The sequence below is a fragment of the Salvelinus sp. IW2-2015 genome, linkage group LG34 (assembly GCF_002910315.2).
Source record: "Salvelinus sp. IW2-2015 linkage group LG34, ASM291031v2, whole genome shotgun sequence".
In the NCBI taxonomy this organism is placed as follows: domain Eukaryota; kingdom Metazoa; phylum Chordata; class Actinopteri; order Salmoniformes; family Salmonidae; genus Salvelinus; species Salvelinus sp. IW2-2015.
Window position 1 is genome coordinate 113,422 of NC_036873.1, and position 15,180 is coordinate 128,601.

The window sequence follows — 15,180 nt, forward strand, 5'->3', positions numbered from 1 at the left end:
TAATGTGTCCTGAACAAAGGGGGGGGGGGGGGGGGTCACAAATCAAAATAGTACAGTCAGTATATGTGTGAACCACCAGCTGCATTAATACTAGCATGCATCTCCTCCCTCATGGACTGGCAATCAGATTTGCCATTCTTGCTGTGAGATGTTACCCCACTCTTCCCAACAAGCACTGCAAGTCCGAACATTTCATGGGGGGAATGTCACCCTTCGATCCAACAGGTTCACAGACATGCTAAATGGGAATGAGATCCGGGCTCTTTGCTGGCCCATGGCAGAACAACTGACATTTCCTGTCTAGCAGGAAATACTGCAAGGAACGAGCATTAAGGCTGGTGGCTTGTCCATGCGGAGGGTCATGTCAGGATGAGCCTGCAGGAAGGGTACACATGAGGGAGGAGGGATGTCTTCCTGTAAGCACTGAGTTGAGATAACTGCAATGACAACAAGCTCAGTCCGATGATGCTGTGATGATGCCGCCCAGACCAAGACAGACCCTCCACCTCCAAATTGACAAAACTGCGACTCGTCAGTGAAGATCACTTTTTGCCAGTCCTGTCTGGTCCAGCGACGCTGGTTTGGCCATAGGCGACGTTGTTGCAGGTGATGTCTGGTGAGACCTGCCTTACAACAGGCCTACAAGCCCTCAGTCCAGCCTCTCTCAGCCAGTCTGAGCACTGATGGAGGGATTGTGCGTTCCTGGTTGTAAATTCGGGCAGTTGTTGTTGCCATCCTGTACCTGTCCGAGGGTGTGATGTTTCGGTTGTACTGATCCTGTGCAGATGTGTTACACGTGGTCTGCCACTGCGAAGACGATTCAGCTGTCCGTCCTGTCTCCCGTAGTGCTGTCTTAGGCATCTCACAGTACGGACATTGCAATTTATTGCCTGGCACATCTGCCAGTCCTCATGCCTCCTTGCAGCATGCCTAAGGCCGTCACGCATGTGAGCAGGACCCTGGGCATCTTTCTTTTGGTGTTTTCAGAGTCAGTAGAAAGGCCTCTTTAGTGTCCTAAGTTTTCATAACTGTGACCTTATTGCTACCGTCTGTAAGCTGTTAGTGTCTTAACGACCGTTCACAGTGCATGTTCATTAATTGTGTATGGTTCACTGAACAAGCATGGGAACAGTTTAAACACTTTATAATGAAGATCTGTTGAAGTTATTTTGATTTTTTACGAATTATCTTTGAAAAGACAGGGTCCTGAAAAAGGGACGTTTCTTTTTAGCTGAGTTTACATGACAGAGAGAAATAATACAAATATACAGAGTATAAAAATATTCCAAAACATGGATATTGTATGCAATAGCACTAAAGTAATACTGCAAAAAAACACAGCAAATTAATACACTTTTTGTCCTAAGTGCAAAGCCTTATGTTTGGGGCAAATCCAACATAACAAGTACCTGCCTCCTATTTTCAATAATGGTGGTTGCTGCAATATGGTATGGGTGTGCTTGGACATTGGTCAAAGACAGGAGTTTTTAGGATGAAAATAAATAGGATGGAGCTAAGCACATGCACAGTTTTCCTAAGCACAAGCACAGTTTTCCTAGAAGAAAACCTGCTTCAGTCTGCTTTCAGTGTGTAAAGTACTTAAGTAAAAATACTTGAAAGTACTACTTAAGTATTTTGTTTTGGTATGTGTACTTTACTATTTATATTTTTGAACAACTTACTTTTACTTCACTATATTCCTAATGAAAATGATGTACTTTTTACTCCATACATTATCCTGACACCAAAAGTACTTGTTACATTTGAATGGTCCAATTCACGCATGAAGAGAACATTTATTGGGTCACTAAAACAAAGTGCTTTGTTTGTAAATGATGTGAGTGTTAAAAAATATGTGCTTTTGGTTTGCTTAATATAAGCAATTTGAAATGATTTATACTTTACTTTTGATACTTAAGTAATATTTTGTAATTACATTTACTTTTAAAACCAAATACTTTGACTTTTCCTCAAGTAGTATTTTACTGGGTGACTTTCACTTTTACTTGAGTCATTTTCTAGTAAAGTATCTTTTCTTTGACTAAGTATGACAATTGGGTATTTTCCCACCACTGCTGCTTTACACCAGACACATAGAGGAATTCACTTTCAGCAGGACAATTACCTACAACACGAAGCAAATCTACACTGGAGTTGCTTACCAAGAAGACAGCGGTTCTTGAGTGGCCAAATTACAGTTTTGACTTAACTATGAATTTTTTAAAGAATAATGTGCAAATATTGCACAATAAAAGTGTGCAAAGCTCTTATGAGACTGACCCAAGAAGACCACAGCTGTAATCACACACGAAAGGTATAGCATGTTATTCCTCAGGGGGAATAATTATCAAATAAGGTACAGTATATCAGTGGTTTATTTTTCAATCTTTAATTTTTTTAACTGTTTTCGACCAGCAGAGGGATGTCACATCACCAACTAGATGACATTATATGACTAGAACTAGAATGGCATTCGAATTACATTCCAATTTCTATGAGGCTGCCACTCGCTTTTACTGGTTATTTTTCACCATCAGTGTTGCAAATTTAACAACTTTTCACACCTAATTCTACAGAAAACGAGCTGCAGTTTGTAGTCCCAAAAAAGTTGCTTCATCATTCTATGGGGAAATTAATGTGGAAAGAATATGGTTTTGGGATAAAACCACAGAATATAAGGTCTGGGGTTAACACAGACTTAGGAGATCAGATACGTTTTGTTCTATGAGATAATATCAGTCCTTTATGAATATGAAACCTTGTGCTTTTTCCTCATAGAACAAAACATATTAATATCTCTAAGCCTGTGTATCCCACAGACCTTATTGTCAAGAGTTTATCCAACAACCTAAAATAAACGAACCACGGCGAGTTAGTGCCTACAAAAAAATGACATTCTTATGTTCTCTATAGCGATTCTCACCGAAAAATAGTTGGTAACACTGCACGAGCTCTTGCTCTGCCTGACTTGATCCTGACATAGTCTCCCAGTCCCTGCTGCTGAAAACATCCCACAGCATGATGCTGCCACGACCATGCTCCCCGTAGGGATGGTGCCAGGTTTACTCCAGACGTGTCGCTTGGCATTCAGGCCAAGAGTTCAATCTTGGTTTCATGGTCCAGAGTCCTTTGATGCCTTTTGGCAAACTCCAAGTGGGCTGCTCATGTGCCTTTTACTGAGGAGTGGCTTCCGTCTAACCACTCTACCATAAAGGCCTGATTGGTGGAGTGCTGCAGAGAAGGTTGTCCTTCTGGAAGGTTCTCCCATCTCCACAGAGGAACTCTGGAGCTCAATCAGAGTGATTACCGGGTTCTTGGTCATCTCCCTGACCAAGGCACTTCTCCCCGATTGCTCAGTTTGGCCGGCGGGCCAGCTTTAGGAAGAGGTCTTGGTAGTTACAAACCTCTTTTGTAACCACCACTGTGTTCTTGGGGACATTCAATGCGGCAGATTTGTTTTGTACCCTTCCCCGATCTGTGCCTCGACAGAATCCTGTCTCTGAGGTCTACGGACATTGAAGCATATGATGTGTAGTTATGTAAGGGATCAAGGGGATTGGTTGCGCGTTATAAATAAACGCACCTCAGATTTAGGACTGGAGCTGAGTGGAGAGAGAAACGTTATTCACTGAGTGTATAAAATGTAAAAAAGAGTAGCACGGTAGCGGTGTTTTATGTACAATTTTTTCAACAAAAATTAGGTTGCTGTTACCTTCCTATTGCAGAATGCAGCCTTGTGACAAATGTACTAAATCGATTTAAGTCCCTTGTTTGGTGATTGGCATTTAGGCTGGACAATGAAAAAGCAACAGACAACAGACCTACGTCTTGTAGCAGGGAAGTTTGGTAGGGTGACCCGATTTGTAACTATGAAATATATTTTGTCCGATTGTGAACCAAAAGTGTAAGTTTGGTTCTAGAGGGGTGGACAATAAATTAAACATAATGTGGTAGGGTGTAGGGGTAGACTTTGTGAACTTGTCTTCAGGAGATTTTTATTATACATTTACTTTGTTTAGTCTGATCCGTTGAAACAATTCTCATTCGTTAACAAAGGGTAAAACTTAATGGGCTGCCAGCACAGAACACTACTGTCTTCCCCACAAGTTACAGTATTGTATATTCCATTCTTCCCAATTTTGCCAGTGTCTGATATGCATACTTGTGTCTTTTGAAAATGAGTTATAGGAGTCAATTATTTTTGGCAGCCACTTCATGACCATTTTAATAAGTTCCCTACAGCATTGGGATATTAAGGCTCCAGGCCAATTTGTGACTCGTTTTCTGAAACTAAGCCATATGTCGCAAGTTAACGACTTAAAGCAGAGCCATTTAAACCTTTTTGAATATATATAATATATATATATATATATATATATATATAATGTTTTCTCATCAAAATCATTATTTTTTTTTTGTTGTCAGAAAAGCCCTTCTGGAACATGTTCAAACTTTCATGTACTTAATAGCAAACGTGTGTATGCCATCTGTAAATACGAAGAAATTGTTAAATTACGAGCCTGCTGGTTAAGCCACAGAAAGAAGCAGCAACCTTCCCACTAGCCTATGATTGGCTAGATAATGGGTGGGCTGGACATCGCCGAGAGAGGAGTTCGGATTGGTCCTGCCATAAAGGCTTCTGTCTATTTAAGCTGGTCAGTCTTGTTGCTAATCCTGTTTGAAGCTTGTTTAAAAAAAATATATTGTGTAGTGGAGCTGACATAGTGGCTGCCTCCACTTTCTGGAGATAAGTTTGAAATCAGTGCAATTAGAGTATTATAGCTAAAGGAGATGGAGAAAACACCTGTCTCCGGATTACCATCTTCATCACTGCACCTCTTACGGATTTTCTCAACCAGCTTCCACCTAAGAATGCTTTTTCAAACAGTCTTTGAAGGAGTTTCGCACATATGCTGAGCACTGTTTGGCTGCTTTTCCTTCAGCTCTGCAGTCAAATTCATCCCAAATCTCAATTGAGTTGAGGTGGGTTGATTGTGGAGGCCAGGTCATCTGATGCAAGCAGTCCATCACTCTCCTTCTTGGTCAAATAGCCCTTACACGCCTGGAGGTGTGTTAGGTCAATTGTCCCTGTTGAAAACAAAGATGAAGTCCCACTAAGCTCAAACCAGATGGGATGGCGTACGCTAAGAATGCCTGTGTAGCCATGCTGGTTAAGTGTGCTTTGAATTCTAAATATATCACTGACATTTTTCACCGGCCAAAGTTCCCCCCCCCAACCATACAACCTCTCCTCCATGCTTCACGGTGGGAAACCACACCATGCGGAGATCATCGTTCACCTACTCTGGTCTCACAAAGACACACACGCGGTGAACCAAAAATCTCTAAGTCTAATGTCCTTTGCTCCTGTTTCTTGGCTCAAGGAAGTCTCTTTCTTATTATTAGTGTCCTTTGGTAGTGGTTTTCCTTTGCAGCAATTCAACCAAGACGTGCTGATTCAAACGGCAGTTTTTCCTGAACAGTTGATGTTGAGATGTGTCCTGTTATTGAAGACTCTGAAAGCAATTCTTTGCCATTTCTGAGGCTGGTAACTCTAAGTGAACGTTACCCTTGCAGCCAGAGGTAACTCTGGGTCTTCCTTCTTGTGGCAGTCCTCATAGAGCCAGTTCATCATCATAGCGCTTGAATGGTTTTTGTGACTGCACTTTGAAAGAAAGTTTTGAAGATTATTCATGTCCTTAAAGTAATGAATGGACTGTCATTTTCTCTTGGCTTATTTGAGCGTTCTTGACAATAATATGCGACTTGGTATTTGACTTAAATAGGGCTATCTTCTGTATACCACCCCGTACTTTGTCACAACACCAATGATTGGCTCAATGCTTAGAAGTAAAGAGAACTTCACAAATAAGCTTTTAACCAAGGCACACCTGTTAATTGAAATGCCATTCCAAGTGACTACCTCATGAAGCTGGTTGAGAGAATGCCGTGTGCAAGCTGTCACCAAGGCAAAGGGTGGCTACTTTGAAGATCTCAAATATAAAATCTTAATTCATTATGTTTAACATTTTTTGGTTACTTAACATGATTCCATTGTGTTGTTTATAGTTTTGATGTTTCACTATTATTTCTACAATGTAGAAAATATACAAATCAAGGACGAAACCCTGGATTTTATTTTATCTAGGCAAGTCAGTTATGAAACAAATTCTTATTTACACAGCCTAGGAACAGTGAGTTACTGCCTTGTGCAGGGGCAGAAACGACAGATTTTCCTTGTCAGCTCAGGATTACGATCTAAGGAACCTTTCGGTTAACTAGCCAACACTTTTTGACTTGGTACTGTATAATATATATTATGTATTTGAACACAGGTCTGTCCCTAACACTTCTCAGTTTTGCATCACTGTACTTGTAGGGTTCATCCGGAGAAGAGCTCAAGTCCCACAAACTCAGGTTTTGTATCAGCAAGACTCACCAGTCAATGGATCCCTTTTACTCTTTCAAAGAGGAGACCTCTACTCAACAGAAAAGTAAGATCATACACTGTGTCTCTCCATAGATACAGTATGTCAAGAAAACATGTCATAACATGACAATACACTTTCACAACAGTTTATGTACATGTTCCATGAAGTGTTTTAGCTACTTTGACCCCTTAACATTTTGCATACTGTAACTTGTAGGTTCATCGAGCAGAGTAGAGTCACCAAACTCACGAGTCATGTATTACGTACTTGTATGTTATCTGGAGAGAGCAGAGTCCCACCAACTCAGAGTTATGTATTTTTACTGTAACTTGTATTGTTCATCTGGAGAGAGCAGAGTAACACCAACTTCAAGTTATGTATTACTGTCTTTGCAGTCCTCATGCCTCCTTGCAGCATGCCTAAGGCCCGTTCACGCATGTGAGCAGGGACCCTGGGCATCTTTCTTTTGGTGTTTTTCAGAGTCAGTAGAAAGGCCTCTTTAGTGTCCTAAGTTTTCATAACTGTGACCTTAATTGCCTACCGTCTGTAAGCTGTTAGTGTCTTAACGACCGTTCCACAGGTGCATGTTCATTAATTGTGTATGGTTCACTGAACAAGCATGGGAAACAGTTTAAACACTTTATAATGAAGATCTGTGAAGTTATTTGGATTTTTACGAATTATCTTTGAAAGACAGGGTCCTGAAAAAGGGACGTTTCTTTTTTAGCTGAGTTTACATGACAGAGAGAAAATAATACAAATATACAGAGTATAAAAATATTCCAAAACATGGATATTGTATGCAATAAGGCACTAAAGTAATACTGCAAAAAAACACAGCAAATTAATACACTTTTTGTCCTAAGTGCAAAGCCTTATGTTTGGGGCAAATCCAACATAACAAGTAACTGCCTCCTTATTTTCAATAATGGTGGTTGCTGCAATATGGTATGGGTGTGCTTGACATTGGTCAAAGACAGGAGTTTTTAGGATGAAAATAAATAGGATGGAGCTAAGCACATGCACAGTTTTCCTAAGCACAAGCACAGTTTTCCTAGAAGAAAACCTGCTTCAGTCTGCTTTACAGTGGTGTAAAGTACTTAAGTAAAAATACTTGAAAGTACTACTTAAGTATTTTGTTTTTGGTATGTGTACTTTACTATTTATATTTTTGACAAACTTTACTTTTACTTCACTATATTCCTAATGAAAATGATGTACTTTTACTCCATACATTTATCCTGACACCCAAAAGTACTTGTTACATTTTGAATGGTCCAATTCACGCATGAAGAGAACATTTATTGGAGTCACTAAACACAAGTGCTTTGTTTGTAAATGATGTCGGAGTGTTAAAAAATATGTGCCTTTTGGTTTGCTTAATATAAGCAATTTGAAATGATTTATACTTTTACTTTTGATACTTAAGTATATTTTTGTAATTACATTTACTTTTAAAACCAAATACTTTGACTTTTCCTCAAGTAGTATTTTACTGGGTGACTTTCACTTTTACTTGAGTCATTTTCTAKTAAAGTATCTTTTCTTTGACTCAAGTATGACAATTGGGTACTTTTTCCACCACTGCTGCTTTACACCAGACACATAGAGGAATTCACTTTCAGCAGGACAATTACCTACAACACGAAGCCAAATCTACACTGGAGTTGCTTACCAAGAAGACAGCGGTTCTTGAGTGGCCAAATTACAGTTTTGACTTAACTTAGAATTTTTTAAAGAATAATGTGCAAATATTGCACAATAAAAGTGTGCAAAGCTCTTATGAGACTGACCCAAGAAGACTCACAGCTGTAATCACAACGAAAGGTATAGCATGTATTCACTCAGGGGGGAATAATTATCAAATCAAGGTACAGTATATCAGTGGTTTATTTTTCAATCTTTAATTTTTTTAACTTGTTTCGACCAGCAGAGGGAGTCACTCACACAACTAGAATGACATTATATGACTAGAACTAGAATGGCATTCGAATTACATTCCATTTCTATGAGGCTGCCACTCGCTTTTACTGGTTATTTTTCACATCAGTGTTGCAAATTTAACAACTTTTCACACCTAATTCTACAGAAAACGAGCTTGCCAGTTTGTAGTCCCAAAAAAGTTGCTTCATCCATTCCTATGGGGAAATTAATGTGGAAAGAATATGGTTTTGGGATAAAACACAGAATATAAGGTCTGGGGTTAACACAGACTTAGGAGATCAGATACGTTTTGTTCTATGAGATAATATCAGTCCTTTATGAATTATGAAACCTTGTGCTTTTTCTCATAGAACAAAACATATAATATCTCCTAAGCCTGTGTATACCACAGACCTTATTGTCAGAGTTTATCCAACAACCTAAAATAAAACGAACCACGGCGGAGTTAGTGCCTACAAAAAAATGACATTCTTATTTCTCTATAGCGATTCTCACCGAAAAATAGTTGGTAACACTGCACGAGCTCTTGCTCTGACCTGACTTGATCCTGACTAGTCTCCCAGTCCCTGCTGCTGAAAAACATCCCCACAGCATGATGCTGCCACGACCATGCTTCACCGTAGGGATGGTGCCAGGTTTACTCCAGACGTGTCGCTTGGCATTCAGGCCAAAGAGTTCAATCTTGGTTTCATGGTCAGAGTCCTTTAGGAGCCTTTTGACAAAATCCAAGCAGGCTGTCATGTGCCTTTTACTGAGGAGTGGCTTCCGTCTAACCACTCTACCATAAAGGCCTGATTGGTGGAGTGCTGCAGAGAAGGTTGTCCTTCTGGAAGGTTCTCCCATCTCCACAGAGGAACTCTGGAGCTCAATCAGAGTGATTACCGGGTTCTTGGTCATCTCCCTGACCAAGGCACTTCTCCCCCGATTGCTCAGTTTGGCYGGCGCGGCCAGCTTTAGGAAGAGTCTTGGTAGTTACAAACCTCTTTTTGTAACCACCACTGTGTTCTTGGGGACATTCAATGCGGCAGATTTGTTTTGGTACCCTTCCCCAGATCTGTGCCTCGACAGAATCCTGTCTCTGAGGTCTACGGACAATTGAAGCATATGATTGGTGTAGTTATGTAAGGGATCAAGGGGATTGGTTGCGCGTTATAAATAAACGCACCTCAAGATTAGACTGGAGCTGAGTGGAGAGAGAACGTTATTCACTGAGTGTATAAAACTGTAAAAAGAGTAGCACGGTAGCGGTGTTTTATGTACAATTTTTTCAACAAAATTAGGTTGCTGTTACCTTCCCTATTGCAGAATGCAGCCTTGTGACAACATGTACTAAAATCGATTTAGTCCCCTTGTTTGGTGATTGGCATTTAGGCTGGGACAATGAAAAAGCAACAGACAGACAGACCTACAGTCTTGTAGCAGGGAAGTTTGGTAGGGTGACCCGATTTGTAACTATGAAAATAATTTTGTCCGATTGTGAACCCAAAAGTGTAAGTTTGGTTCTAGAGGGGGGACAATAAATTAAACATAATGTGGTTAGGGTGTAGGGGTAGACTTATGTGAACTTGTCTTCAGGAGATTTTATTATACATTTACTTTGTTTAGTCTGATCCGTTGAACAATTCTCATTCTTAACAAAGGGTAATTAATGGGCTTGCCAGCAAGAACACTACTGTTCTTCCCCACAGTTACAGTATTGTATTATTCCACTTCTTCCCAATTTTGCCAGTGTCTGATATGCATACTTGTGTCTTTGAAAATGATTTATAGGAGTCAATGTATTTTTGCAGCCATTCATGGACCATTTTAAATAAGTCCTACAGCATTGGATATTAAAGGCTCCAGGCCATTTGTGACTCGTTTCTGGAAACTAAGCATATGTCGCAAGTTACGACTTCAAAGCAGAGCCATTTTAAACCTTTTTGAATATATATATATATATATATATATATATATATATATATATGTTTTCTCATCAAAATGCATTTTTTTTTTGTTGCAGAAATGCCTTCTGGAACATGTCAAACTTTCATGTACTTTAATAGCAAACTTGTATGCCATCTGTAAATACGAATAAAATTGTTAAATTACGAGCCTTGCTGGTTAAGCCACAGAAGAAGGCAGCAACCTTCCCACTAGCCATGATTGGCTGAGATAATGGGTGGGCTGGACATGCCGAGAGAGGAGTTCGGATTGGTCTGCCATAAAGGCTTCTGTCTATTTTAGCTGGTCAGTCTCTGTTGCTAATCCTGTTGAAAGCTTGTTTAAAAAAAATATATTGTGTAGTGGAGCTGCATAAGTGCTGCTCTCCACTTTCTGGAGGATCAAGTTTTGAAATCAGTGCAATTAGAGTATTATAGCTAAAGAGATGGAGAAAACACCTGTCTCCGGATTACATCTTCACACTTGCACACTCTTGGCATTTTCTCAACCAGCTTCACCTAGAATGCTTTTTCAACAGTCTTGAAGGAGTTTCCACATATGCTGAGCACTTGTTGGCTGCTTTTCCTTCACTCTGCAGTCCAATTCATCCCAAACCATCTCAATTGAGTTGAGGTCGGGTGATTGTGGAGGCCAGGTCATCTGATGCAGCAGTCCATCACTCTCCTTCTTGGTCAAATAGCCCTTACACAGCCTGGAGGTGTGTTAGGTCATTGTCCTGTTGAAAAACAAATGATAGTCCCACTAAGCTCAAACCAGATGGGATGGCGTACCGCTGAAGAATGCTGTGGTAGCCATGCTGGTTAAGTGTGCTTTGAATTCTAAATATATCACTGWMATTTTCACCRGCAAAGTTCCCCCCCCACCATTACACCTCCTCCTCCATGCTTCACGGTGGGAACCACACATGCGGAGATCATCCGTTCACCTACTCTGCGTCTCACAAAGACACAGCGGTTGGAACCAAAAATCTCTAAGTCTAATGTCCTTTGCTCCTGTTTCTTGGCTCAAGGAAGTCTCTTCTTATTATTAGTGTCCTTTGGTAGTGGTTTCTTTGCAGCAATTCAACCAAGACGTGCTGATTCACGCAGTTTTCTCTGAACAGTTGATGTTGAGATGTGTCTGTTACTTGAACTCTGAAGCAATTCTTTGCCATTTCTGAGGCTGGTAACTCTAATGAACTTACCCTATGCAGCAGAGGTAACTCTGGGTCTTCCTTTCTTGTGGCAGTCCTCATGAGAGCCAGTTTCATCATAGCGCTTGATGGTTTTTGTGACTGCACTTGAAGAAATTTGAAGATATTCATGTCTTAAAGTAATGATGGACTGTCATTTTCTCTTTGCTTATTTGAGCGGTTCTTGACATAATATGGACTTGGTATTTGACTAAATAGGGCTATCTTCTGTATACCACCCCTACTTTGTCACAACACAACTGATTGGCTCAAATGCATTAAGAAGTAAAGAAATTCCACAAATAAGCTTTTAACAAGGCACACCTGTTAATTGAAATGCATTCCAAGTGACTACCTCATGAAGCTGGTTGAGAGAATGCCAAGTGTGCAAAGCTGTCACCAAGGCAAAGGGTGGCTACTTTGAAGAATCTCAAATATAAAATCTAATTTCATTTGTTTAACATTTTTTTGGTTACTACATGATTCCATTTGTGTTTTTCATAGTTTTGATGTCTTCACTATTATTCTACAATGTAGAAAATAGTACAAATCAAGGAAAACCCTGGATTTTATTTATCTAGGCAAGTCAGTTATGAACAAATTCTTATTTACACAGCCTAGGAACAGTGAGTTAACTGCCTTGTGCAGGGGCAGAACGACAGATTTTTACCTTGTCAGCTCAGGGATTCGATCTAGCAACCTTTCGGTTACTAGCCCAACACTTTTGACTGGTACTGTATAATATATATTATGTATTTGACACAGGTCTGTCTAACACTTCTCAATGTTTTGCATCACTGTACTTGTAGGGTTCATCCGGAGAGAGCTAAGTCACAAACTCAGAGTTTTGTATCAGCAAAGACTCACCAGTCAATGGATCCCTTTTACTCTTTCAAAGAGGAGACCTCTACTCAACAAGAAAAGTAAGATCATACACTGTGCTCTTCCATAGATACAGTATGTCAAGAAAACATGTCATAACATGACAATACACTTCACAACAGTTTATGTACATGTCTCCATGAAGGTGTTTTAGCTACTTTGACCCCTTAACATTTTGCATTACTGTACTTTGTATTGTTCATCTGGAGAGAGTAGAGTCACCAACTCAGAGTCATGTATTACTGTACTTGTAGGGTTCATCTGGAGAGAGTAGAGTCACCAACTCAGAGTCATGTATTACTGTACTTGTATTGTTCATCTGGAGAGAGTAGAGTCACCAACTCAGAGTCATGTATTACTGTACTTGTAATGTTCATCTGGAGAGAGCAGAGTCACCAACTCAGAGTTATGTATTACTGTACTTGTATTGTTCATTCTGGAGAGATAGAGTCACCAAATCAGAGTCATGTATTACTGTACTTGTATTGTTCATCTGGAGAGAGCAGAGTCACCAACTCAGAGTTAGTATTACTTACTTGTATTGTTCATCTGGAGAGAGTAGAGTCACCAACTCAGAGTTATGTATTACTGTACTTGTATTCTTCATCTGGAGAGAGACAGAGTCACCAACTCAGAGTTATGTATTATTGTACTTGTAGGCTCCATCTGGAGAGAGCAGAGTCACCAACTCAGAGTTATGTATTATTGTACTTGTAGGCTCCATCTGGAGAGAGCAGAGTCACCAACTCAGAGTTTTGCATCAGCAAAGAGTCACCAGTCAATGAATATGCCTATTCTTTTCAAGGAGGAGACCTCTACTCAACTAGACAAGTGAGATTATACACTATGCTCTTCATATATAATTCACAAAATGTCACAGACGGCTTATACATTCACAACCAGCAGTTGTGATTATTAAAACAATCTGAATATTATGATCACATTAATTGGGGAGGACGGGCTTGTGGTAATGGCTGGACCGGAATTAGTGGAATGGTATCAAATAATACATCAAACAAATGGTTTGCATTGGGCTCCCGAGTGGTGCAGTGGTCTAAGACACCGCATCTCAGTGCAAGCAGTGTCACTGCAATACCTGGTTCAAATCCAGGCTGCATCACATCTGGCTGTGATTGGGCGTTGCACAATTGGCCCAGCGACATCTGGGTTTGGTCGGGCTAGGCCGTCATTGTAAATAAGAATTTGTTCTTAAATGACTTGCCTAGTTAAATACAAATGTGTTTGATTTGCTCTGTTCCAGACATTATTTTGAGCCGTCCTCCACTCAGCAGCCTCCATTGGTTGTGGTATAGCTACTACTCATATCATACTTTTTGAGGTATGAACAGTACACATTTTACTGAACCACACTTTTAAACTGGAACTGAACGKAAAAACAAACTTTTCTGGTTGAAAACGGCCTGTGGCTTTGGTAGTAGTCCTATACATCTATTCTAGTCACAGAATGTATTTAAAATGTGTGAATAGGATAACTTTGGTAATAAAGTCAGTATTTTCCAAAACAAGAATGTTAGAGATTTAAGGAATCGATGACGTCTCCGTTTTCCTTGGGATATTTGAGGGTTGGGTTCGATTTCAAATAATGCCCTCTAACATGTGGGTGTTCATTCGTAAATTATCTTCGAACACACGCTGAACCTGGTAAAGTTATTCTGATATCTCCATGGGGCTAGTCCAAGGACCGTCAATAAATTACACAGTGTGGATGGGACAATATTTCTAAAATTTCAATAGTTTCAAATTTCAACAACTTAACCACAAACCAACTATACATTGTAATAATTCATATAAAAGAATGTAAGTATTTAATGAGAACTAACAGTTGTGCAACATGACAATATTGTCCCATGAACATTGTGTAATTTTGTGACGGTCCCTTACTAGCCCCATAGATATATCCAACATTGAACCAACTTCACCACAGTCGCACACCGACTGAAGCTAAATGGCTAACTTACAAGGAGTTGAACTGGCTGATTTCACCTTGTTATCCTCCTCCTCTGACTGAAAAGACCAGATTTGGGGTCAATTTCATTTAAATTCCAGTCAATTGAGGAAGTACACTGAAATTCATATTGCATTTTCTTTAATGCTTTTAAACAAGAAACATTTTGAATTGGAATTTGAGTGTACTTCCACAACTGACTGGAATTTAAATGAAATTGACCCCAAATCTTGTCTTTTCAGTTGTTAGGTTCTAATTTTAAGAGTAAATGACTCCACGGACACTAGGAAAGCTTGACCAAGTTTAATTATTCCCAAAGGGTGAATACAGCTGCAGTCAGACAAAAAACATTTTGACACAAGCACTGATATTTAACCGTTCCTCATAGGCTGAGTCTCCTCCTACCCATCTGTACAAACATCGTTCTTTACTGCTAGGCAGGACACTAGTGATACAGGCCATAAACTTCTATTTCTCCCTTAAAGTGACCTGACCTGACCTCAACACCCCTCCATCACTAATCCATGGCTCTCTCCCCTTATCAATGTCTGCCACATGTAATCACTTCCCTGCACTCAACACATTCCAAGCTTAGTTGCACACACTATATACCTTCCTCCTATAACCCTTAACTTCTGGTGTAGACCCTCTAAACCTCAGCACTCCATCAGTGACATGAATAGAACCCAACACAGTCAAATACATGTCTTAATGAGGAGGAAAACAAGGTGAAATCAGCCAGTTCAACCCCTCTGCTTTCATGATTTACCACATGGTCTATTTTTATTTTTATTTTATGTCAGGCTACGCAGTAAATCTATCAACATATCAAGTCATTTATA

The 15,180-nt window shown here is 39.8% G+C and overlaps 2 protein-coding genes across 2 annotated transcripts in view; both read left to right on the plus strand.

The window, feature by feature from the left end:
* Positions 1-15,180, plus strand: part of LOC111958495 (interferon-induced very large GTPase 1-like) — a 149,903-nt gene that overhangs the window by 107,854 nt on the left and 26,869 nt on the right. The gene's annotated exons all lie outside the window — the stretch shown is intronic.
* The window catches only part of LOC139023676 (interferon-induced very large GTPase 1-like), a 209,864-nt gene that overhangs the window by 98,255 nt on the left and 96,429 nt on the right, over positions 1-15,180 (plus strand). The gene's annotated exons all lie outside the window — the stretch shown is intronic.